Below are 26,229 nucleotides of genomic sequence, written 5' to 3'. Positions count from 1 at the left end.
GCAGCACAGACACGGCTAGGGAACCCTCGTTTGTTGGGAGAGGGCTCCTGGGTCACTCTCTGTACTGGCTTCTGGAATCCCAAGGGTGAAGCACGGTGCCTACGCTCAGATCGGGTACAGGAGGTTCGGCCAAGGACTGAGGGCCGTAGCAGAAATGGACGAGCATCGGCGGGCAGTGGGTGCACAGGGCAACTCAAGGAACTGGCCTTGCTTCAATGACCTGGACGAGGTACTTCGTTCCCTCCCACTGGGGCTCTTGGAAGCTCAACTTCTTTAAGGGTTTCTAAGGTCCTTTGACCCCTGACTGCTGGAGAATCAAGCAGAATGACAGCCCATCCACTAGTGAGCAGCTTATAGAACACGGTTTCTAGAAGCTGCTTTCCTGAGTTCAAATCCAGACTCTGCCGCTTACCAGCTGTTGACCCTGGCCTAGTTCTTTAACCTATTTGTCTCCATTCTTTCACCTGTACAATGGAGATACCAACCTCACAGACGAATCACGCAGACTGAGATTTTGTAAATGCATAGGGAATGGGTAACAGAGGAGGAACTGTGTGACAAATGACAGATTAAATACATCTACCATGGGCTTGGTGTTACAGCTGGTACTGGAACCCAAGGATAGAAAATATCTCATATTACCTTTCCCCTTTAATGCATAATGGTGACTAGTCAGTCGGTCATAGTTCTGGGAAGACTCTAAAAAGATAATTATTTTTTTCCTAGACTTCTCCTTTCATTTGGGTTAGAAATCATTTTCCCTACTTAACAGATGAAGCAATTGAGATTTGGAAAGTTTAAATTACTTACTAGAAGCAAAAAAGAAAAAAAAAAAAAGGGAACTTAGTGAGAAGAGATGAGATTAGAACTGAGAAAACAGTTCTTTCGAACCTGCTAAGAGACAGAACATTTTTGCAAGATGCCACTCACAGCCCCTCCTGAAAAGTAATCAGAGCCCCTGATAAGTCTGAGTAATTTTAGAACAGACTTTTGTGATATTTCAAGAGCCTTTCTGGGCATGCAGGGTTACCCGCTTGGCTGTCAGTTTTGGGACTTGCATACATCTTTAATCCATTTTTTGACTAGCCAAATAATCCTTAACTAGACATTTCCATATTGTATCCCTGCTCTTTTTTTCCCTATGAAACGTTTTTACCAGCAGGAGGCATCACTGAGTTGGTTTACTCAGCAACCTCTCTTTAAGCAACTTGTTTGAGATAAAACTGTGTGATGTGGGCTCATAACCATTCTATTTGAGAACTTGTCTTAAAATATGTACATATTTCCCAACATCATACAGCACTCCTTCCTATATTTCTAATTATTCTCACTCCTTGCTGCTTTTTATTAATCCTAAAATATCCTAGATCCACTGGAGTTGGAAGGACTACTAGGATACAGCTAGGCTGACTTAATTGAAAACATATGCGTGTTCTCGGATGCAGCTATGGAGACTCAAAGAGAACTTTGCTCTCTGAATGTGTCCCGAATAAGCTATTACTTACCCTTTCTATGGGCTATAATTTGTAGAGCTTGTTTGTTGACAGGCATAAATGATTTTTCTATTTGCAGAGAGTTTATTCATTTATTTTTTCACCTTACCATCCAGGATTCAGACCCAAGTAATAGGAAGTGGGTTTTTTTCTTCCTTTTTTTTTTTTTTTTAAAGTAACCCAAGGTTGGAAAGGAGAAGCCCAGAGAAAACTTGAGACAGCCCGTGGTTCTCAAATCTTACCTTGCACCAGTCACCTGGAGGGTTTGTCTTGGCTCCACTTCTGGAGTTTGTGATTCTGTAAATCTAGACTGAGGTCTGAGAATCTGCTTTGCTCACAAATTTCCTGGTTGAGTAGATGGTGCCAATCAAAGAATAACACATGAGATAAACTACATAAATGGAAAATTGTTCTTTTTTTTTTTATCATGACCTTCAGACCAGCCACACCTTTTCTTTCCTTCTCCAAACCCCAAAACTCTCCTCCCTACTCTCCTCCCCTCTTACTGAAGGTGTAGAGACCCCTTCTAGAGCAGGGATTGTGCTGAGAGAGTGCCTCTGACTTTGGGACATTTCATCCACAGAAATTTCCAAACTGATGGTTTGGTTGTGGGGGGCGGGGGTTATTTTTGTTTTGAGTTTGGAAAAACAAGCATTTTTACCACGCACATAAATTGGTCAGCAGGAAAGAGAGCCTAGGAGTGGCAGCAGATGGACCTACGCCCTTGCTGGGTTTCCTTTATGGTTTTTAGAGGTGAGGGTTGGTCCATGTGGAGGAAGGAAATGTCTCTGGAGACTGAGGATCCTGGAGTCTGATTGCTTTTCCTACTATCTGCTGAGATGTGGCCTTGCCAAGAGAGCCTGACCTCCTTAGACTGCAGGGCCAGACACCTTGCCTCCATCTTTCTAAGCACCCAGGTGAAAAACCATGAAGGGAAGGAAGAAAATATTATATATATATAATAATATATATAATATATATAACAAAAATATATAATAACTTTATGATTGAAAAAATAACAGTCTCATAAATAAAACTCCTAAAGTCACCAAAAAAAATTATGCATGGGACACTGATAATCCCAATCCAGGACGTTGGGAGATGATCCCATTGGAGGGGAGGATGCTGAGTAGATAAGGTTAAAGGGAGGTTGGGGGAGGGATGCAGGGAAGGTTCCCTGTGAGAATCAGGTTCTCACCCTGAGAAGCCACTTCTGAATCTACACCAACTGGTGCTTTTCTGAGGGTTGGAGTGTTTCTGTTTAAACTGGAGAAAAGGATTGGTTGAAGGTTTTTCTAAGGCTCTCAGGAGGTGCTCTTCACTATTTGACTGCAGCCCATTTCTCCAGGGGAAGGGGTGAGGAGATGGAGAGATCCATGCATGGCCTCAAATTCTCACTGGTGTTCCCCAACATCCAGGCTCCCCTCCCCCTACTTCCCAACAGGCCGTGTTCCATAGACAAGGGGAGAGGAAATTGAATGCAGTTTGGCTATAATGTTCTTTCCTTCTCCCCATGTTTTAATTCCTCTAGATGAGAAAGATAAAAAACTATCCTCCCAAAGTTTCTCCTGGTTAGAGGTTATTTGGGAAACAAGTTTAATTTTACAAATACACCTGTCCTCTTTCTCAACCCCAACCCCCACAACATCTATTAGCATCTTAGGGGTTTGATGTTATCAGTGTTCCCAGCCTCAGCAGGTGCCATAAGCATCACAATGGGGAGCTTTTACAAACCATGAGGCCCAGACTCCACCCTGGACCTACATCATTAGAATCAGGAGACTGTGGCCTCTCCGAATTTGCTGAAGTCCGCAAGTGATTCCAATGAGCCCTCTAAGGGTAGAAAACATCACTGTTTTGATCAAAAGGCCAGCTACATCTCTGTGTGCCCTGAACTCTTTTGATCTGTGCAGTGAGGAAATGCCTACCCCAGAGCTGGTTTGGGAGCAGGGAAGCAGCTTGAGGAGCTGAGTGCAGAGGAAAAGACAAGACTGGGGAGTGGGGAAGCTCTTGAGAAAAGGAGCCGCCATCACAGATCAAGGAACTTCTGCAAGAAACATCCAGCGTCCCAAGTCACCCCTGGCCTCCATCCTGACCTTGTGAGTAGTGTAGCAACTGAAAACCTCAGCTTTCCCAAGTGGGCTGAATTTCCACTCCAGCTCTGAGTCTGCAGGTTGCGGGGGTGGGGGGGGTGGGGTGAGGACTGAAGGTAAGTGCTTGAAACTCACCTCCAACTGTTCCTTAGTACAGGACATGGTTCATGTGATTCTAGGGCCGCCCTAATGATGGCTTCTTTATAATTGGGGGACTCAAAGGCATCGGCACCTGGAGAGGATGCCCACCAGAGAAGACGGGTTATTTCACGCAAAACAAGAGTTTTGTTTTTTACTAAGAGAGTTGTGGTTTGAATTTCTGCTGGAGGGGAACAGAATGCATTGATGGTAAAGTTAATCACTTGTGCCTTTTACATGGTGAATAGAACACAAATTTGAAATATCTGGTTAAAGTCTCTGTTTATTCGTGAACTTAGGAAAATTAAACCCACATAGTGACCCATGCGGTGAATAAACCCTTCATCTGTAGGCATAAAAGAAGCAACTTCTTTTCTAAAGCCTTTTTCCTGCTTAGCTGCTTTCTAACTAATTGACCCAAAGAGTCCCCCAAAATTTCTAGAAGACAGGCTCCTAGAGTGAGCACGTAGTTTTTAAATATTTTTCTTAACTTGTACAAACTCTTCATTCATACTTGGCCTTGTATTTTCAACTGATTAGATTGGACATAATTTTCTGTTGATCTCTTGTATTCACACGTTGAGTAGGAGAGCCTTTTCCTCCAGTTCTTAAATATTAAGTGTTTTTCTTGCTCACAAAGAACAGGTGGATCACCAAGGCCAGAATTATTTTCAAAGTAACATCCCTGTGCTTAGTCATGATCCCACTTGATCCCTTTATATTAATATTAATTAATTAATTAATCAAGTGCTCAGAACCTTCTTTAATTGCCTGTTCATTCTTCACACCTGTTTTCAAGATGGGTGAAGGGGGTTTAAAAAGTCTGAACTCCAAGCTACAAGTAAGTCATGGAGATGTAATGCACAACATGGGGACTACAGTTAACATGGAACAGAATTTTCAATATCCCTTTGATGTTAAGATGAAACTTCAATATTCCAAATAATGCTTGGCTCATAGTAAGTTCTTAGTAAATATCTTTGAATGAATGCATGAATAGATGGCTGAATGAATGAAGGAAGGAATACACATATCCTAGGTTTTAAGTGAGGAAAATGACTTACAGGTAGGAAAGTACAGGAGTTTGGGAGAAAGAATAAAAACAGAAAGTTTAATAGCAATCAAAGCCAACATAGTACCACAAGTGTGCTATTCTAATCAGCTTTCTGATGGGAATTATAGCTAATTTTTGTCAGCCGCCAAGGAGGCAACTTGATTCTATTGATTATCAGTAATCCTGCAAGCAATAAAATATATCAAGTGTCCTGTGGAAAGCAACTTTATTCATTTAAATTACTAACGACTCTGAGAGGAGACAAAATTCAAATCATAAGAAATTATTTTTTTTTAAGATTTTATTTATTTATTCACGAAAGACACAGAGGAGAGAGAGAGGCAGAGACACAGGCAGAGGGAGAAGCAGGCTCCATGCAGGGAGCCCGATATGGGACTCAATCCCAGGTCTCCAGGATCAGGCCCTGGGCTGAATTCAGGCAGGCGCCGAACTGCTGAGCCACCCACGGATTCCCAAGAAATTATTTTTTAATGTAAAAATATATATAGTATCTAGAAAATACTCCTAGCTCAATTATTAATTTCTTGTGGATACTGCTATAATTCTTGCATATTTGGAACAGGGCCTGCCAGACACAGGATGAAATGTACACACAGCAAGAATGGGGAAACCTTGCTAGTTGAGTGAATGTGTTATTCAGCTTAGTAGTGGGGAGATAGATAAAGCTGGAAATATAGACTAGGGCCAAAGGATAAAGGTCTTAGGAGAGGATGATGGATAAAGGATTTGAATTTATTAAGTCAAAAGTAGAGTTCCCACTCCAAACAGTTGTGAATGAGAAAATGGGGTTGATGGGATGCCTGGGTGGCCTAGCGGTTGGGCGCCTGCCTTTGGCTCAGGTTGTGATCCAGGGATCTGGGATCGAGTCCTGCATCTGGCTCTCTGTGAGGAGCCTGCTTCTCCTTCTGCCTATGTCTCTGTCTCTCTCTCTCTGTTTCTCATGAATAAATAAATCTTTTAAAAAATGGAGTTGATTATGTGTAGGGGAGAAATGGTCACAGAAGTAAAATTGCCTATTTCTTCATCAATGGGGCATGCTTGTCTTTTTTTTTTAGAAAAATAAACCATAATTACAAGTTATTATTTTGGTCTATTCTTGGTGGTGTCACACTGTTAAGTTTGTAAGAACTTTTGTCCATGACATGGCCGTTTCAGCACTAAAGAACTTCTGATATTTTATAAAATGATATGTTAAGCAGATAATGATGCTATGAAGTAAATGAACAAAATGTCTTGGCATTGATTTATAATAACAGTATCAGTTTCTCATAACATTAACAACTTTACAAATTTCTGATTGGCAAGCAACAACCAGGGATACTGCTAGAAATCAGGAAATAAACACTAGGGCCTCTAAAGTTACCAAATAGATTTAATAAAATTGATGCATAGGTAAGCAGCTTGGGTAATCACCCAGTATTTGCATTTACTTTTCTTGTGAACAACAACTAAAATGCCTTTTTAAAAAACCCTAAAATCTCTGTAGATGATAACCATCAAGTTAGCAAATTAGTAAATCACATAGTTGAGAATTGGTGATGTTCCTGGGGTCGGTGGGGGATAGTGGTAGGAGGAGAAGCTTGTGTAGGTCCAGGTAATGTAGCACTCAACAGGAAGATGGAAAATAGATGAGCAGATCAAAAAAAAAAAAAAAAAGTGGTAATCTGTGGCATTTAACATAAGGAAAAATAGTGTGGGACACATCATTTAACGTATATAATATTCATGGATTCATGATAAGATGACAAATTTTATCAGTATTCTCTGCTTAAGGAGACTTAGAAGAATAAACTCTTTTAGAAAACTTTCCATAAGATTTCTTTAAAATTTATTTTAAAAACTGCTTTTAGAGGGATAGGTTTCAGTTATCTGGAAAAATCTTTCTTTGGTAAAGCTATTGTATTTTCCAAACCCCACTGTGTATCACATTTAAAAGCATATATTAATATATACAGCCCCTTTCTTTAGGATATTTGAGACTTCTTAAAAAATAACTATGTGGGAAAAGATTACCATCTATTTAAGGCCTAAAATATATCCTACCACAAGATGGACTGATTGACATAAAATGTTATATTTATTAATCTCAGCAAGCCTGTTGGATAAGGATTATTATCCCAATTGTTAAGATGATAAAAATGATACTTAGAAAGTCATTCAATCTGTCAAATGTGAAGCAGTCAGAACTTCATTCAGATGTATTTTCTTTTCATTGCATTATGATTACATTAATAAAAAGTGTGTTAAGAGCTAAAATAGGAAAGTAGCTTTAAAAAATAGGTTTATCAAAGAGATATCCTATAATTGATGGGGAGGGAGAAAGATTGTGAAGGAGGGGAGGGTTCTCATTTTATATTTTGGAGGAAGGTAGGGTGGGTCAAATTCAGAGTTGGTTAGGTAAATAGAGATAAATTCCAATTAGTCCTGTTTTTAAATAAATCTGGTGAAATGAAGATGGAGGATACTGACAGAAGTAAGTTAAGAAAGAAATAATAAATAGAAGCATCTGAGTTTGTAGTTGATTCAAAGAGTACTAAAGGAAGCCCCAGAGTCGGGGGAGCAACATGATCAAGACGTCAGTCTTTAAAAAAAATTGACAGTGGTGTGCAAAATAACTTGTAATGGGAAAGAGCCAGAAAATCTACCATTCAAAGATTAATCTATCACTGTGCCATAGGCTTTAGGAAATGCACAGGGTTTTAAATCAGAAATCAGTATGGAAGTTAGAGAACTAAGTACATATGAAGAAGAAAAGAGAATTTCCTTCAGAATTCTGGGTGTAGAATAGACCATATTCTCCTTAAATAGTCTAAAACTAGGCTAAGAGAATGTCGGTACAATGATGATTCTGTGTTCTTAAAATCCTGTTTTGAGTATTCCTTCATAAACTGTCATTCAGGGAAGATAAAATATAAAGGAAAGCTTTGGAATCATTCTTTTTCATAATAAAAAAAATAATGGTAAAAGTAAAAATGTCGAAATAGGAAAAAAATAACTAGGGTGTTGAACAATGATGGAGTTGAGTGCATTACAAAAAGGAGGCAGGATCAACAAAGACAAATTTTCATAAAGCAACTGAAAAAACTGAAAAACCGGAAAACCATCAAAAGAGAATGGTTAGAAGTTTTGCATGTTACAAAGAAATAAACACTTGAACTCCATTTTTATAAAAGTTTGCTCTGCTTTATAAAGTAGTATCCGTAATTAGAGATGAGATTCGGCTTGTGAAGTTCAAGTAAAAAATACAGGAAACAAAGTTAAGTTTGAATTGCATGAGATACGTGTATACTAAGTGTACTAAGTGTAGCACTGTTGTTTATCTGAAATTCAAATTTAACTGAGTATCCTGTATTTTATCTGACAACTCTAAATCAGATTCACTGCGACTTTACCTCACTTAGTGGTTTTCACACTGGAAATGAAAAGTTGCAGTTAGAGGGCAATCAAAAAAGTTCAGACACAGGAAGAAGGAGAAAAACAAAGAGTTCCTATGAGGAGGTATAATTAGAGCTTGTATCCAGGATTGGATTGGACCATAGGTTTCATCGATTTGATGTAAAGAACGTAGGTAGAATGGCCCAGAATTCCAATGAGAAAATTAGGCTTGTCCTTACTCTTAAAGATGGTGAGTCAGTCTCTAAGACAGAGAGCTTTATGTAAAGATTGAATTGGTTCATTCTTCTATGTTGAAGCAACATCTGCCTCTAATTATTGAGCCAAATCCCAATAGCTCAGGACAAATTTGAGGATCTTAAGTATAGATCTTCTCCTACTTGAAAGGGCTGGGCATTATCCCTGCATTAAGATGTTTTCTCAACAAAACAAACAGAGGGTGAGCCATTTACTTTTGCAAAATTCAAGAAATAGAAGACAGCAGAACACGACTTGTACCTCTTTCCAACCCCTAGTCCCCATAAAAATAAATGTGTAGATGAACAAGGCTCAAATAGATTTTCTTTTTGGCACCAAAAAGTCTTTTTAAATTCGATGAATCATACTGTGGGAATAATGCCCTTCTACATGGAATTTTAAGTATTTTATTTTTGTTTCCCTTTACAAATATATAATTAGGGCAATGTTAGGAGAGTAAACATGATGTCGATACTTTGCTGCTAGCCAAAGTGAACATCAGCTAAGAGCTATTGAATGCTACAGCTCAGTAACTGCAGTCTCTGGCCGTGAAAATGCCTGATCTAATGAGAAAGGTGACCTGCTAAGGGAGCTCAAGCACCACAGAGGATGTGGAAGCTCAGTGCTGAGTCAAATGTAGGTAATATGAAATTACAGTAACTAATTAACTTAATTGTTTGCTCTGAAATTGGACGGGAAAATGCCTGGTGCTTGGGAAGGAAGGCAGGGAAATCACCATATTTTCTTATGAGGAGGTATAGTGAACTAACGGCTATATCTGACTCTGTGACGTTTCCTTGTATTTGTTCATTTACATGAAATTGTAAAATGAGTACTATTATCATCCTCATTTTACAGATGAAAAAACTGAGGCACAAGGGAATTTTTGCAGATTTTTCCAAAAACCTCTTGGCTAGTAAGTAGCAGAAGTGAAATAAAAATAAATCCAGTCTTGGAGCTCACACCTGCCATATTGCCACTTCACTCATACTGAGGAAAACGCTTTCAATTGCTGGAAAGAGAATGAGGGTATCTATGAAAAGCATGCAGTATTATAGTTTCATAAAAAATGACCTCACATTAATGGTTTGGGGTTTTACAACATGTTTTGTTCTGTTTGCTTAACTTCTAGAAACAGCAATGAAAATCTTAAACATTTATTGAGCAAAATTCATTAAAATATATTATCTATCATAGACCTATTCCTTTTTGTAGGCACTTTCTTCTGTCTACTGCATTCAGTGGCTGTTGACTAAGTTCATGTGCCCAATCATGAATACCTGCCAATAAGGTGGCCAAGTTTTGAGACAAGCTCAACAGACCTACAAAAATACTTTTGTGATATTTTCATTGGTGTAGACAATCCATGCACAGTATTACATCTCTTGCCTACCAGATTCTTTGATAAGCTCTTGAGAATATTCCATTGTATCTATAAAATTCATTCTCACTTTTTCTTTTGAGTGGTGCATGGATTGTCCATTTTTTTGTATATTAAACTGCAATAAATTACATCCACTCTTAAAGATAAGTTGCTCTGAATTTCCTGGTTCACCCTGAGGCAAAACTTAACAGTGAATATTGAAATAGTAATAAGCACAAGGCTGAGAAGTTACTCTTCTACCAGAAAGCACAGCAACTTAGATTGAATGACACTTCTACAGCACTTGTTATTAACTTACAGAGAAGTAATAGCTGAATTTATATGTCAGAATAGAGGAAAGAGGGAAAATGGTTAATAAAAGGAATGTCTGAGAGCCTAAATTTGCCTATGTTTACTAGAATATTTATCCAAATGAAGAAATAATGGGACTGAATCCCAAGGATCTGGTATGGTCAGACTCTTAGCTATCTCAGGCACAGACAAGAGCTAAAATGTATTCCAAAGAGGAAAACTAAACCCAGGAGTTTAGTATTTATTGATTCTCATATAAAAGAAAAACAAAATGAAAATTTTTGATGATGATGGCATTGCTGGCAAACCAACACTAAAGCTGTTTCCTGTTTCACTGATATCATTGTTAGGTGATTGTTAGGAGAGAATTAAAGCAACTAGGGAATATCCAGGCAGGAGGCTGTGTGTGTGTGTGTGTGTGTGTGTGTGTCTGGCTGTGTGTCTGTGGGAATGAACTCTGATTTACACAACTTGTGCTAATCAAAATTTAGTGTGTACCATGCCTTCATCAGCACTCCTATAGAGTTTAGATTTCTAGACTTTATATTAACTTTTTATCTTAAACTATGCTGAGTGTTTACAACCTGACTGAATGTGTTTGTGTAGGAGTGTTTAAATGAACAAGGATAATCATAACTCATATGCTTATTTTGTAAAGTGTTCAATAATGTTTGTTTAGTAACAGTTTATAGGGATGTATAATCCCCACCATTATTTTATTTTACAAATGTAACCGTGCAGCATTTTTTGCTTGTATAGCAGTAGTTCCTCATATGTATACCCATAATGGACTCAACTATTATTCACAGATGGTGTTCCATGCCAATCTATAATGGGAACTGTTAATGTAGAAGTAAATATAACAATCCTTGGCCTTAAGGAACTTGCACCTGTTGTAAAGGAAGACATTCAAGTAAGTGTTTATAATAAAGTGAAATGAGCTGCAGTGGAGTTGTATGTAAGACACACTGGAGGGCACTGGGGATGGAAAGTCTAGATCCAGGCAGGGAAAATAGGAAGTCCTTTGTTGGAGCTAGCACTTGAATCAAATAGAGAATACAGGGATCTTTTACCATATGCAGACATTTGGAAAATTATAGCTGTCATACTGGAATATAGCTGAAGTCTTCACTAGGGGAAGTGACCTAGTACAAGGCTAGAGAGGCTGGCAGGAAATGACCAAATTATCATGTTACTTAATAATCTAAATGGTGTGGATTTTACCTTAAGGCCTTAGAAAAATTTGAGGTATGGTAATCACAGAGCAAGGTTTAGTTAAATCACTCCTTCAGCAGCATGGAAGATGCAAGAATTGATTTAGAACACTATAGTGAGGATTTTAGGAAGTTGATGTGGATAAATTGAATAACTATTTAGATGTGGAGGATAAGGGAAAATGAGAATTCCAACTTGAGTTTCACATTTCTTGTATCAAATGAAAGTGCTAGAGCGGTAGGCTAAAGTGTTGACAGTGTCCCTAAACTGCAAGCAGAAGAAAATAAAAATTCATTTCTAGAAAAAGCACTGTCAGCTCAGATAATCAAGATTCTCACAAGTTAAACAATTCTGAATCAAACACCAAACAAAAGCATGCTACGGTGACTGAGAAGTCAGTAAGAACAATAAGTAAAATTTATAGATTCTAATGATACTAGAATTATTAGATCCAGACTACTAAGTATATGAAATATTTAAAGGATACAATTTTCTTTTAAATACTGAATGAGCCCAAAATAAAATTACTGAATTAAAAACTCAATAGATGACAAAGACCCCGAACAGACACAATTATGTTGAAAATTAGCCAGACACAGAGAATAAGAGGGCCAGTGGGATATGGACAGCACCATCAAATGGGGGCAGACATACAGGGTTTCAAAGTTTGGCCAGGAGGCATCCTCATGTGGGAATGGCTTGACATACAAAGTCAGAAACTGATCAAGGAGAAGGGTGTGTCCACATAGATAGAGAAGTCGCCTGGTATTTGGTATCAGTCTAAGAGAGGTGTGGAAAAACACAGTGGTGCTGATGGGAAATTGGGGATTAATTATACTGAAGACCATAGCAGCCAGGGTCTTTCACTTAGAGAAAGGAAGTACAACACTGGAAGAGTGGAAAAATAGAAGGAACCCTACGATACTGGAGTATTGGTGTTAATTCATGGTCTTCCATATATAAAAAGAGAGAACTAAACATTGATGTAAATATGTGTATCTACTTAGCTACCACATACATATTCCCTCCCTCTGTCCACTCAGAAGACCTGGGAGCAGAAACACAATGATAATAATGAGCACATCTAGCATCCAGATCATGGCTTCTAAGAAATTATTCTCAGGGTGCCTGGGTGGCTCAGTCAGTTAAGCATCTGCCTTCAGCTCAGGTCATGATCCCAGAGTCTTGGCATCAACCCCCACACTGGACTCCCTACTCAGCAGAGTCTGCTTCTCCTTCTCCTCTTCCCCTTCCCTCTGACCCACTACTCCTATGCTCACTCCTTATCAAATGAATAAATAAAAAATATTTTGAAAATAAAAATTTTCCACTAAAAGGAACAAAGACTTTCTGAAGAAAAGACTGATAGGAAAAGAATCTAGTCTGGAGCAGGTAAAGTACAAATTGATCTAAAAACTTCTGTTTGTGACAAAAAGCAGAGAACTACTCAAAAAATGATGGGACTATGATCAAAGGACACAGGCACCAACTTGAAAGGGCTCCCACTGGCCAAATCTGGGACAACTTAAGCATCAATATAAAGAAAATGCTTTTTTAACCCATTAGATACAATAAGACACAATCCATATAGAAATAAGTAAATGGAAGGTTCTATTAGATGACATTTATGTTTCAAAGACCCTCCACAAATGTTTTTTTTTTAATCATAAAGGGCAAAAGTTATTACAAGGGAAAGTCTGTCTACACTGGAGAAGACTGGTAGACAACACCTGAATCACATGATCCAAATCCTGGGGTGAAGTGAAACCATGCATCACCAAACCAGCAAACCTCTTGAGCAATATTCCTGCCAAAAACATATAAATTGAGCCAAATCATGAAAAATCATGAGGCAAACTCAAATTGAAGTAAGTTCTACAAAATGAATGGATGCTAATCTTTACAATGTCAAAGTCCTGAAAATCAAGGAAAGGCTGAGGAAGTCTTCCAGACTGAAGGAGACCAAGGATAAATGAAACTAAATACTACGTGTAACTCAGAACTAGATCCTTTGCCTCTAAAAGGTGTTACTGGAACAAGTGGTGAAGCTCAAAGGGGACCTGAGGGGGGGGAAGGAAATCATAAAATAATCTTGATTTCCTGGTTTTGATGGTGGTATTATAGTTATGTAGGAGAATGCCCTTGTTTGTGGAAAGCAGATCTAGAGTGGTTGGGGATGATGGGAATCAGGTTGTTGACTTACTTTCAAATGACTGGGGTGGGGGGTGACAAAGTTCATTTTTCTGCATTTACAAGCTTTTCTGTAAGCTTGAAATTGTTTTAAAATAAATAAAACCTTATTTAGATTTCTTATTTTTTTACTATGGAGATCTCATGGTATTTATCATGCTAATTTGTGTTTTGCATTTCCAAGACACAAATATAATACACAGTATTTCCTACAGATTTTTTTTTAAACAGGGTATATTCTGGAAAACAGAAGTTATTTTTTTAAGATTTTATTTATTCATGAGAGATACAGAGAGAGAGAGAGAGGCAGAGGGAGAAGCAAGCTCTATGGAGGGAGCCTGACGTGGGACTTGATCCCGGGACTCCAGGATCACACCCTGGGCCAAAGGCAGGCGCCAAACCACTGAGCCACTCAGCTATCCCCTCACAGAAGTATCCCCTTAATACAGAAGTATTTAAAAAGAATCTCTTCGTCAAAAATTATACAGAAACATAATAAATATACTAAATGCTAAGTGAATTTAGTGACTAATTGTTGTTATGTAAACAGCGGTAAATGTGATCAGGACTGATGGTCATTTAATCAGAACAATTACCAAAATTATTAATGATTATACCTGTATTAAATATTTAACTTCAAACAGAAATTTCTATTCTCCAGTGTTTCTATATAGGCTACTTCTTTCTTTTTTTTAAATAGGTCTCCTAATAGGATCTCTTATAATCTTTAAAAATGAGTTATATTTGTGTGAGTGTGTATGTAACAATCCTTTTAGGGTGTAATACAGATTATCATCAGGTTGCTCTAACTTTGTTTTTTTGTTTTTTGGTCAATATTTTGCAGTTGTTTCATCAGAATGAAATAAGTTGAAAGATTCCTTACTGGGGATCTTTACAAATTATTAAAGCAAGTTTTCATAGAACACATTTGGGTTTCTTTTTTTTTTTTCCCCCGTTTGTCACATTTTATAGGATTACATAAAATTTCATTAAATTGTGGCATTAAAATAGGAAGTCAAGATGGTATTAAATGTTAAGGAACAAACATCACAGAGTCTTGGCAAGCAATTCTGCTGGTGGAAGCAACAGTCATGCCAGGTTAGCAGCGAGCAGGCTGCCAGTCCTGGACTCAGGAAGCCTACTTTATTGGAGAAAGTAGAGAATATTTGTTAATCCAGCCAAAATGGTCATCAGAGGTTTTTCTCTAGGGTAGAACCCTGGATTGTTTTGTTCTTTCAGTTTATTTCAAGTTTTTTGTTTGTTTGTTTTTGTTTTTGTTTTATAAGGATACCACACTGACTATATAATTGAAAACCTCTCTGAAAACATAATGAGTAATCTTATTGAAGGAATGCATAAACCTTCCTTACACTTGGTTCATTTCCTTTGGTCAGTGGCAATCTGAAAAGTCAGAAGTCCAGCCATAGACTGGATCACAGCACAGCCTGTCTAATTTGTTCATCAATGGAAAAACAAACTAATTTTCTTAATTCTGAATTTTTAGCAATATTAAAATTGAATCAGTGCAAGCACATGGCATGCTTTGGTTTACTTGCCAGTTACAGATCGCATAGCAATAGAGGTAATTTCCAAAGTCGCCCTTCAGAGAAACAAAAACATGAAAGCTTAAATATTTTTGGTATCTCGAACGCAAAATAAACTCAGTAAAGTTAAGAAGCATCACATTTCTTCAATAGTATGTTCTTCATTTGCCATTCTTTAATGTATAAAATAACAGTCATTTATTGCTTAATAGTAAAACTGTAAGCAACACATTAGTAACTATACTTCCACATAAAGCTGGTAAATTGTATTCAGAAGCATTACTAATTCCCCCTACCTTTTTAGCATAATTTATACTTAATATTTTGATAAATGTTTTGAAGCTATAGGATAGAAAGCATTTATAAGGCCAAGGACAGCTAGATGTTCCACTATTTTCTTTCAAACCTGAATAGGACTTATTTTTACTTTATTATATTGATGTTTCATTTCTAACCTCCATTCATTTTTACATCAGCAGAAAAGATAAAAAATAATCTGCCTTCACAAGTTTAATATGATGCCTTTGTCGACTTAGACAAAAACATACTTTAAATGCAGTGGTGAGTGTGAAAGTATCGATCCCTACTGTGGAGTTCCTGCTAAACCTGAATCCACTAATGAATGGCCTTTCCACCAAGTTCATTTGAAACCTGTCACTGTGTGTGTGCTAATTTGTGGATACTAATGGAAACCCTCTATAAGTTAGAGTCTAGACATTTGGTTTTGGTTGAAACCCTCTATAAGTTAGAGTCTAGACATTTGGTTTTGGTTTGTGTAAACACTTTATTTTTGTCCGGTCAGAGTTTTTCTTGTGGATTATATAGAGATAGCAAAGCATTTCCAAGTGGACCACCCCATTGCTCAACTGCCAAAATCATAAAATGCTTTTCATAGATTCAAAAGCAAAGAGTTTTCAAACAGTTGCGTTAAAAGTTTGACTGAAAGTAATTTTAGTAGAAGTTTATTTTTTTTAAGACCACTGAATTCAAGCTGTTTTCTGTACTTGAGCAAAGCTATGACTCCCAGTTCACAAAAGAATGAGCTCATTTACAAACTGAAGTTGCGATCGGCCCCGTCAGACATAAGGGAAAGAATGAATTTTGTGTTCCTTTAAATGGTCTACATTCAGCTAGAGACATATATCTGCATAGACAGTTTGGGAGGCTCTAATTAGTCTTTTTTCTATCTAAAAAGACAAATATACTTCCAAACCCTGATGGAATTTCTTCATTTTAAATTTACTAAAATTGTACAACTAGAGATTTATTTAGTTAAATAGTACCTTCTATCTAAATGTGCATGTTCCTGTTAAGGCTGAGACCTTCACATCTATCCCTCACCTACACTCCCATCTGTTAATAAGATCAACTATTTCTAAGGCCAGCTTCTTCTCTTGTGCATTGAACCCTATTGAACCCAACCTGGGTCAAAGAAATTTCTCTAGCAATCACATCCTTTTATCCTGCATTATAAATAATTTTCCTCTGTGTTAGTTCATTTCCATTATCCTGCAAACCTATTTTTTCCATTAAGAAAAACTTTTTTTAACCATGCTCCCTCTCTAGCTATAATTGCCCCATTCTACTCCCTCTTGCAGCAAAAATAAGTTAATTTGAATCAGTGAGCACATTTTTTTTTTTTTAATTTTCCTTTCATGCTCACCTGAAACTACTCCAGACAGGCACACCAAAACCTCTTTCATCATAGTCATGTGGAACCTGCCATTGCTAACGTAGTGGTACTTTTCAGTCCTTGTCTGATATGACCCATCAGCAGCATGTGATCTACTTGGTCACCTATAGATCCCGGAAACAATTCCATCAGAGGCATCTAGAACACTAGCCCTTTAGCCACTCCTTTTTCATCTACTTGCTACTCCTCTCACCAGCCACTTTTTATTAAAGTACAAATAAAGATCAGTCCTTGGATTTTGTCTCTTTTTCTTCCAGCTCTCACTCAGCAATCATGTCCAGTCTCACAATTTTAAAATCTGTGTTGAGGATCCTCCTAATTTTATATCCCTAGCTCTGATGACTCCCTAATTCCAGACCTGTCTACTCAATGTCTTACCTGGGATAACTACGACCTCTCAAATTCAGCAGGCCTAAAACTGAATTCCTGATGCTGACCCAAAACTTTGTTCTGCTTTCATTTGTTGCCCTTTCAATTTATAGTAACTTTTACCTTTTAAATTCTTTAGTAAAAAAAAAAAAAAAATCTCTGCATCATACATGCCTCTTTCTCTCGGCACTGTCATCCATCAGTTACCAAGTCTCTTTCACAGAATCCAGCTGCTTCCTACTCGGGCCTACCAATGACATTACCTGGATATTTTTTTTTTTTTTTTGGTTTCTTTTTTTTTTTTTTAAGAGAGAGAGAAGGAGGGCAAAGAGATCCTAAGCAGGCCCCATGCTCAGTGCAGAGCTCAACACAAGGCTCAATCCCATGACCCTGAGATCATGACCTGAGCTGAAATCAAGGCAGACATTTAACTGACTTACCAATAACTTGAGCTGAAATCAAGCGTTCAGTCCTTATAGTCTATTTCCAATAGAGCAGTTGGAGTGAATTTCTTAAAATCACAAGTCCTTTCAAGTCACATCTCCATTCAGAGACCTCCAAGGCTCCCGATACTAACCAGAATAAAAGCCAACCTTTCTTGTAGTAGCTGACAAGACTCTAGATATTCCCCATCTGCCTCAATACCACACTTGATGATTTGATATTATCTCTCGTAATCTAATTATACTTGCCCCCCTTACTCTTCTCCAACCTTGAAGGGCATCTTCCTGCCTTAAGACTTTTGCATTTGCAATTCCTTCTACCTAGATTGGTCTCCCTCCTTATATCCTCCTGGTGATTTTACTTAATTGTCATTGCAATGAAGCTGTTCCTGACAATTACTTAAAACTCTACCTCTACTTCCCAGTACTTTTTCCCCATCCCCTGTTTTGTTTATCCCCTGCAAATATATACAATTATTTATTTATTCAGTTAATTGTCTGCACCCTTCCACTAAAATATAAGCTAAGCTCATTGAGGGCAGGTGTTTTTATTGGTTTTGTTTTCTGTTGCATATTCAACAGCTAGAATGATGGTAGGCACTCAATATTGGTGAAATTAATGTGTAAACCCCTGAATACATTCTGGGTTAAGTATACCAAAATAGCATTAACCAGGAAGAAAGAGGATAGTAATGGGACAGAGGAAGACTAGTTTACTGGCCTGTGGTAAGTGGAGAGTCCTCTGAAAGTCTCTACAAGAAGCAACTTATAAAGCTAAGTAACGGGATAGGGTTACAGAGAGAGGCTGGAGTGTGTGCAATAAACTGTCTTTAGAGTCTTCCTTTACCTTAAGGGCACCTGCCAAAGACAGGTCAAAATCAGAATGGTTACAGACAAGATAAAGTTTCTTCTGGTGACTTTTTTTCTACTCTGTTTTTCTCTTGGCTCCCAATCCTCCTCCTTGATCTCCTACCACCCCTAGAAGATTTCAGTGCCATGTGCCCATGCTTCATTTCCAAGTCATGGACTGAAGCTATAACTTAAATTCCAATTGCAGGATGAAGGCATGATGTGGATATGTCTTATGAGACCAAGTTCCCTAAACCAATCACTTTATTTTACTGAAGGCTGATTAGGAATAAAGATATGATCTCTTAGAGCAAGACATAGAAGGTTTTCATTGGGTCAATAAAGACTTTGACCATATTACAACAGAAACAACAGTGACCATCATTATTGAGGCTTTCCTGGGACAGCTGTGTTATAACTATCATTTCTAATCTTAGCAAGCACACTGCGAAGAAGGGATAATAAGACTTTGTCAGATAAGGCTATCGAGGCTTTGAAAATTAACTTGCCCAAAGATACGAAGAGGCTAAGTGATATATTAGGATTCAAATCCCCTGCTAATGGACACGCATGTCCATTCTGTTACATAAAGCATAAAGGTTTCTCTTTTTTTCTGTTTTTTTTTTCTTAATTGAGGTTAAAGGAAATCCAATCTCCAACACTAGAATACGAAGGGAATGTAGATATAAACCAAAGAAAGCAATGCTAATGCTGTTTGATTTTAAAAGCTGATCATACACTTAAAGCCCATTTAGTATATTTTTAAGTTTTAGATTATGCTACTAATTACAGTGATAGAAAACAGCATGAGAAGTAGATCATGCCAGCAATACCTGTTAGTCTTTCTCTACACTGAAAGAGAAGCTCAACTGCAAAGGGTCCTTAACTATAATTAAAAGTCATATTGTTGGGTGGAGTAACATTTATCTCTACACCAAGAAAAACAAAACTAATTTTCACCATGTATTATGTTAATCCTAGCACATTTTGAGCTAGTGCGATATTTTGGCAAGACAATCATGTTAAAATATTTAAAACCACAAAGCAAAAGGAGACCCCCCCAAAACATTACCACTCAGTTATAGGATGGTGCATCTGTAAAATTCTCTACATTGACAGGTCACTGAAAATTGAATTTGTAATTGACAGTCGTGCTTTGCAGTGAACAATATGGCACCATATTTATTTCTGTAATTATTTTAGAACTTTTAAATTGTGGCTTCTCTTAAAAAGGCCTTAGGACATGGTAAACACAGCCAAGATTATTGAGGGTTCATTGTCTGAGATGTTTTACTTAACTCTAATTTAATTCAAGTCAATAAATCTCAATGAAAATATATCAAATGGCCTACCCTGTGCCTGCAACATACTTGGCAATGGTGGGAAATTATAGAAGATGGAGGTGTCTTCACATTTAAGAACATGTATTGATAAAGCTGTTCGTTCAGTAAGAGAGATCAGAAAATAAGCCCTATTCACTCAAAAAAATAAAAACTTTGACATTAAAAAGGAGTAATTAATGCATTATGAGTATCTTTGCCATATAGTCCTTTATCTTAATGCCAATATATTTAATTGTAGAGGATATCACTGATTGAATATATATTTACAAATATATATATTCTGAGAAACACTGACAATAAATATTAAAGTCATGCAAATGCAAAGTCCTTAAATTCTGACTTGACCTATTCTATACCTTCTAGAAATATTAAGGTATCCTTTCTAATAAAAAATAAATTAAAAACTCAATATTTCTTTTTTTCAAAAAGATTTTATCAGAGAGAGCAAGCACACATGCTTGGGCACAAGTAGGGGGAAGGGGAGAGCTTGGAGCCTGATGCACTGCTGGGATCATGACCTGAGCAGAAGGCAGACACTTAACTGAGCCACCCAGGTGCCCCAAAAACTGAGTATTTCTTAAACTATTCCCCTTTATTTGATTTCTTGGGAAAAAAATGAAAGTTGCTGAATCTAACGGTCACTGCTATACTCAAGAATGGAAGAAAGGATAACACTGTTACATTAAGAACACTGCCCACAGGTCAACAAACTATTTCTGTACAGTATGATGGTAAATATTTTAGGTTTTCAGCTACACTCTGGCATGTATTTCAATAAAACTTTATTGTGGACACTGAGATTTGAATGTAATTTTCATGTGTCACAAAATATTTTTCCCTCAATCATTTAAAAATATAAAACCACATTTAGAAAATGGCATATAACCTGGTGGCCAAAAAACAAAACAGAAGAAAACAAAAAACAAAAACAACAACAATAACAAAAAAACAAAACAGGTGGCTGTTTTCCTGATCCAAATCACAAAATGGCTCTCATGTTTGTATGCATAAAAACTATTCTTCATGGATATAATACCTGCAGCTAATTATTCAGTGCTTGTATGCCAAACATTGTTCAATATACATAGTAGCCTATATAAGTATGTTTAATCTTCACATCAACCCCAAGTTAGGAATATTACATCCATCTGACAAGGAAATCAGAGAACTTGAATAACTTGCCCAATGTCCCAACATCTATTAAATGGCAGAGCTGGGATCAAGCCTAGAGCCTGTGCTCGTAGCCACTGTTCTTTGCCACCCACTACACCACAATGTGTTGTTTCCAGCCACAGAACAGGAGACTGTGAACTAATTAAGCTCCTTTAAATTCATAAGAATGATGTTTATTTTCTTTTTAAATATTTTATTTGGGAGAGCCCAAGCTAGTGACCGAGATAGGAAGAGAGCATGGGCAGGGAGGAGAGGGAGAAGCAGGCTCCTCACTGAGCAGGGAACCCTACGATATATCATGACCTGAGCCAAAGGCACCCAGGTGCCTCCAAAATGATGTTTTTATCAGAATGGGTAAAGGTAAATGCAAATTGTTACATGTTTAAGATTTTTTGGCAACTAGAGTATTTGAGACAAGTTTAAAGGAAAGAGAATGTTGGTGACGAGGTTTCTTGCTGATTTCTGTCGCAAAACTATGAACATGTTTTCTCCTTGGGTTGTGAAATTCTAAGTGCCTTAGAGAGTTTACTCATTTGGCGCCCTAATGCCAGAGAAACTTCCTCTAAAAACACACTAGGAAAGTGGGTATCTATTTTAGTGTGAGTCATCTCTTAAGTGTTTTGTTTTTCCAGGTAAGGACTGTTAATATTTAAACTAGGCAAGATGTATTTTAATTATTTTTTATGCAGCATGAGGTTTTATGTATAGATTCATTTAGCATATTAATCATTACTATAAAATGGCTAGATTGTGATTTTCAAGTCCAAAATGTATATGGCCTCTTTACATCTGAATGCTCTGCTTTAATCTCCCTTCATCTAGGTCTTTCAAGTCATCCCAGGGGAGTGCAAGCAAACCAATTCATAGTAATTTCTATGTGGTCTTCACTACTCGACTTCTATCTTTGCCTAGAGATCTCTCTTCTCTTAAACCAAACTGATTAAAACTCTCCCTTGACCTTTAAATGCTCTTATTGATGTTGAAGTCAGAGAAAGGAGTGATAATAATTGAATTCTGAACAACAGCCATTATGAAAACATAGACTGGAATTCTATCTGAATGTGAAATTGGACAAAATTATGGCAATTTTAAAAATTATATACAAAGCAGAACTGACAAAAGACAGAATAACTGAATAACATTAGCGGGGATAGAATGACCTGGAAAATCTCCTGGAGACTTGCACTCCCTCTGCAGACTTCCAGAGTGAGTCCCCAGGGTAAATAATTCCATTCAAATAAAGCACCTTCTTTATCAGACAACTAAATATATGGTGTAATCATTCTGCAGAGGAGAGTAATATGCTCACATAATTTTTTTTAAAGAACTGATTGCTTGTTGAAGGTTTGTTCTCCCAACAATAGCCTGTGGCATCCATCTTGATAATGGACCAGATAACAGATGGTATTTCTTGAAGGACAGGCTCAAATTAAAGCACTATGTTCAGGGAAAAGCAACTTTATTCCTCTATTATCATGGACATTGAGAAAACATTTTTGGTTTTATGGTTTTTAAGTTAATGAGATCTCTAGTGTAGTCACCTGGTTATTGGAAAAACCTAGCCATGAAAATTCTTTCTGCTTTTCAGACTACAGCATTTATTTTAAAAGTAACTATAACCAGAATATAGGGTAGTATCACTGGGCAATGGCATATTTTAGAGTTTTGATTCCTAAAATGATATTAAGCTAAAAATCTTAGAATTGTTCTCCAGGTTTTCTGCATGTTACCTCAACAAAGCCTCAGTTTTTTTTTTTTTTTTTTTTTTTATTGAGAGCCTCATTTTTAAAATGGGATTTTGGAACAATGTCTGCAATACCTAATTTTGCAGTTAGAGAAACTTCCTATCACTAGAAGTTGAAATTGCATAGAATTATGCTGTGTTATAATAACATAGGTTGATACTCCATTGCTTTGCCAACTGATTTTTTTTTTTTTTTTGTAATCTAGTGAATATTTTCTCAGGTCACTGAAACAAACATTTCTCATGTATTGCAAAATATGATATTTAACAACTTCATAGAACCCCATCATATGAATATTATTGGCATTTAGATTGTTGACGTCGTTACATCACAATTTATCAAAGTATCCCATATAACAATGTGCTGTATCAGTAGTTCCACTACTGAAGTGTTACTACATCTACAGTCTCACCTTTGTTAAAGGGCTGAAAGCCTGGGACTATGTATGTTTCCCAGAACCCCCGACAGCAGGTTTCCACATTAGTTCTGTCAATGAGAGACATTTGAGCAGAATGTAGAAGGTGGAGAAAAAAGGTCATTATTGGTTGCTCTTGGGTCTTCAGTAGACAGGTATCAACCCACTTCCCTGATGTAGGGAGTGAGATCATCTGTACCCATTTTCTATAAGCCTCCAATCCATTTTCTTTTTCTTTTTAAAATATTTATTTACTTATTTATTTATTTATTTATTTATTTTTTTTTTGAGAGAGAGATACAGCATGAGCTGGGGAGGAGGGGCAGTGGGAGAGGGAGAAGCAGGCTCCCCACTGAGCATGGAGCCCAATGAAGGGTCCTGGGATCATGACATGGGCCAAAGGCAGATGCTTGACCCACTGAGCCACCCAGGTGCTCCACCCACCCAAACATTTTCTGAAACAACCAGCAATTTTTCTGACCTTTGTTCCCAGTTGATCCTTAGTGATTTTGTAAATCTCTGATTCCCTGTATTCTCATTCTGTTTAAAATATCTACAGGGGTTTCTGGTGTTCTGTCAGAATCCTGACTAAAATAGTCATAAATAATCTACATTTTGTTTTATTCTTATGATTGTTTTCATGGGATACATTACAAAAATGACTGGGTCAAAATGTATGGTTATTACTCAGCCATCAAAAAGAATGAAATCTTATCATTTCCAATGACATGGATGGAATTAGAGGGTATTACGTTAAGCAAAGTAAGTCAGAGAAAGACAAATACCATATGGTTTCACTCATCTGGGATTTAAGAAACAAAACATATGAACACAGGGGAAGGGAAGGAAAAATACAATAAAAACAGAGAAGGAGGCAAATCATAAGAGACTTAACTCTAGGAACCCAACTGAGGGTTGTTGGAGTGGAGGGATGGGTAATTACTGGGTGATGGGCATGAAGGAGGGTATGTGACTGTAATGAGCACTGGGTGTCACATACAACCGATGAATCACTACCTTCTACCTCCTGAAACTAATAATTCACTATATATTAACTAAATTGAATAAATTAATCTTTCCAAGTTTTCTGGTGTATATTGCCAAAAAGATTCCTGGAAAATGTGTGTTAGTCCTGTTATACTATAACATATGAAAGGGACCTGAACCACATTAATGTTATTGTATACTGTTGTTAAAATATGGCAGTTTATTTGTGTATTCATGTCATGGTGGATAGATTATAAGATTTTATTTGGCAATTTCTATTCATAAAGTTTTAATTGTTTAGTCCTAACATTTTCCCTTTTTTTAAAATACACTTTTTATTTTAGAAGTTTCAGATTTAGGGGATCCCTGGGTGGCTCAGCGGTTTAGCACCTGCCTTCGGCCCAGGGTGTGATCCTGGAGTCCCCGGGATCGAGTCCCATGTCGAGCTCCCTGCATGGAGCCTGCTTCTCCCTGTCTGTGTCTCTGCCTCTCTCTCTCTCTGTGTTTCTCATGAATCAATAAAATCTTAAAAAAAAAAAAGTTTTAGATTTACATATATTCTGAAGCCTGTTTCTCCTATTAGTTAACATGGAACTTTGTTACAATTAATGAACCAACATGATACATTACATTATCTATAAAATTATGACAAGTCATAAACACAAGAAGCATGTGAACCCAAACTGAGAAACACTGATTTGTGGATTTTTAAAAACCTTTTTAAACTTACAATATAAAAATTTTTTGTATTTACAAACTGTGCCTTTTATGACTTCTGTTTCATTTAAAATGTATTTCTTCAAACTGAGACTCAACAATTTATTTATTTATTTACTTAAGATTTTATTTATTCATGAGACAGAGTGAGTGGCAGAGACCTAGGTAGAGGGAGAAGCAGACTCCTCACAGGGAACCTGATGTGGGACTCGATCCCAGGACCCCGGGATCACAACCTGAGCCAAAGGCTCAACCACTGAGCCACCCAAGTGCCCCTCAACAAATATTTATTTAGATAAATTTATTTCCTAGTTTATTATAGATACATATTTGAGCTGTTTGATATTTTAGAAAACCTAGGAATCTAAATTTAACTTCTCTTTCATAGTAAAAAAAAAAAAAGAATTCCAGAATTATATCTTGAATTCATCCCTTTTGATTTAGAAGGAGCATTTACATAAAGTTTTCGATTCTAAATTGTTCCAATCATAACTTTCCATTTTTTTTTCAATTCCCACTGATATTTATGGCATAGTTAAATATAGTTTAATGTATATTGGTACAAGTTGTTCTTTTTCCCCTTCCAGAATAATATTGATAATCTTGATCATTGCTTTTTCAGATTAACTACTTAATTCAGCTTCAAAAATCTTTTTTGGAATTTTTATAATAATTAAACATTATTTTATGGAAAGGAGCTTTATACTATATACATCTATGATACCACTTTTTAATTTTTTAAGCCATCTTTTATATATTTTAAGAATAAAAAGTCTGTCTTACTGATACATTCCCACATCTTCTACCTATTGTATTTATTCTCAGATTTAGTTTATCCTGTTGTGCTGTTATGAACAATCTTTTGTTGGCTTTTATTCTAGCCGATAATAATTAGTAGTAGAGAGCTTAGGAGGAAACCTCTTGATAGATCATTGCAACTAGCAATTCACATATAATATGTATGTGTATATACATCTATTTGAGCTTCCATATTATTTATAAATTTTATTTCTGTTTTCTAATTTTTCTTATATATAGAACTATTTTGATACCAGTGATGATATAAATGCAAATTAAAATACTTTATATTATATACTTTATAATCATGTAATATTATATGAGAAACTTGTATGTATATGTATGTAAGCATGAAATAACATTGCTCAGGAAAAACTTTTGGGTTATTATCATGATTTCTCTCATTAGGGAATTATAATAATTTTAAAAATAATCACATTTTTGCCTCTCTAATAATTTTAGGTCTATTTTTTCCTCTTTATTTTCTAATTGGATTGGCTAAAAATTCCAGAATTATATTATTGATATTAGTTAATAGAGTTCTTGCTGTCAATTTGAGAATCTATTTTGCCATTGGATAGGCACTACTTATTTTGTTTCACGTTTTTATTTAAATTCTAGTTAGTTTGATATGCATTAGTTAT

General features: G+C 36.7%; 1 protein-coding gene and 1 long non-coding RNA gene across 8 annotated transcripts in view; one reads left to right on the top strand and one right to left on the bottom strand.

Moving 5' to 3' along the window:
* Positions 1–26,229, bottom strand: part of CNTNAP2 (contactin associated protein 2) — a 1,976,111-nt gene that overhangs the window by 971,263 nt on the left and 978,619 nt on the right. The window lies entirely within an intron of this gene.
* LOC140605316 (uncharacterized) overlaps positions 3,241–26,229 on the top strand; it is a 67,318-nt gene continuing 44,329 nt past the window's right edge. For both annotated transcript variants that reach the window (XR_012008031.1, XR_012008030.1), the window contains exons 1-2: positions 3,241–3,592; positions 10,914–11,017. This is a non-coding gene — a long non-coding RNA (uncharacterized lncRNA). The remainder of the gene's footprint in view (positions 3,593–10,913; positions 11,018–26,229) is intronic.

This window comes from Canis lupus, chromosome 15 (assembly GCF_048164855.1).
Source record: "Canis lupus baileyi chromosome 15, mCanLup2.hap1, whole genome shotgun sequence".
In the NCBI taxonomy this organism is placed as follows: Eukaryota; Metazoa; Chordata; class Mammalia; order Carnivora; family Canidae; genus Canis; species Canis lupus.
The sequence above is the reverse complement of the archived record's forward strand: the minus strand, read 5'-3'. Positions and strand labels throughout refer to the sequence as shown.